This window comes from Brassica oleracea, chromosome C9 (assembly GCF_000695525.1).
Source record: "Brassica oleracea var. oleracea cultivar TO1000 chromosome C9, BOL, whole genome shotgun sequence".
In the NCBI taxonomy this organism is placed as follows: Eukaryota; Viridiplantae; Streptophyta; class Magnoliopsida; order Brassicales; family Brassicaceae; genus Brassica; species Brassica oleracea.
The window spans coordinates 16151385-16152838 of record NC_027756.1 but is presented as its reverse complement, the minus strand read 5'-3'; positions in this window follow the sequence as shown (position 1 = coordinate 16152838).

Genomic DNA, 1454 nt, shown 5'->3' with positions numbered 1-1454 from the left:
ATGTTCGCAATCACTTGGAAATTGTCGAACAGTCTAGTTATGACTGGATAGTTATGATTGGAGATTGATCTCAGGAGCACCTGTGATGACTTCATCATTAATAGTTGGTGAGATGAAACGAATGAGGAATGAATGATCAGTTATCTTGTACATGCTTGAGAACCTAACAACCCCAAAACGATCGATTTTCACAATGGAACCGGCTTTCAAAGATGACATGTAATGATTAGCACGTCCGGCGGGAATAAACCCATGAATCACGGAATATGCAAATAATATTATTCAACAAAGAATCAGAAAATCAATTAAAAACAATTATGTTAAATATAAAACAATTATATTAAATAAGTGTGATAAATCGAAGATTAACTTAAACTTATAAGAATAAAGTGTAGACTGGTCCTATGGATTGAATCTCAAATACTACAATAACCACTGTTAACTTGACATTAGGAAATGTTCAGTTTTATTGTATCACCAAGACAGAGAGACTCGAAGGTTGAGTGACGGATGCCAATCTGAGGAACTGGAGAGGCAGAAAGAGACATTTTCTAGAAGCTGGTTAAAGCTAAGAGGAATCAATGAGTTTTGTGGAGATGCAAATTGAGTTCATCAAAGATGAGAATCATATATATAGGGTTTCGAGAAGGACTACAAATCAGAAACATTTATGATCAAGCGATTTAAGATGGGGAGATGAAGAGTTCACTTGTAAGACCCGATCCCGGCCGACTAGGCCGCGGTCGATGCCTTACGTCACTCGGTCTATACACTGACCGAACCTCTAAAAATTTTTCCCTTTATTAAAAAATATCGCTCATAGGCGAGGGCTAACTCAGATCTTAGCTCAAGACTACCTTAGTCATTCCCTAGCTTAGATCATTTCAACTTATGCACAGCGGAATAACATCTATCATCCATTAGACTAAATCCAATCTAACACTTGTCTGGTCAGATCACCTCAGCTACTGGTCAGTAAACACAACTGCCAGCTAGCTCCAAGGTTGATCCTGAACCTAGACCAAGTCATACAATCCGAGGTTCTGTTCCCCTAAGCCATTCTATCTAGATCTATGCAACATTGACAGATCATACCTTTGCCACATTCCCAGAGCTTGTTAGCTCATTGTCCCAGCTGACTTAGCTGTCTTAGCTAGCTCACCCAGCTAGTTGAGCTGAACCACTTCACTTGAGGTTTGCTGCTCCGTTCCAGCTGATCGAGCTGCGAGGTAGCCTTGAGCTAAGACCGAGCTATGGCCAGCTGCCATATACTGGGTACAGCTCCTGTACATATAAAACAACTCTCCTAGGTACTTAGTCATTCAGACAACCATCCCCACAGACTTAAGTAACCTTTGAGAAGTCTTCAAACAGCTGAGAACATGCATATGGCCCTTACCGGCTCATGCACTGTTCCACATCCTTTTTGCCTTATCAACTTATGATACCAAGTC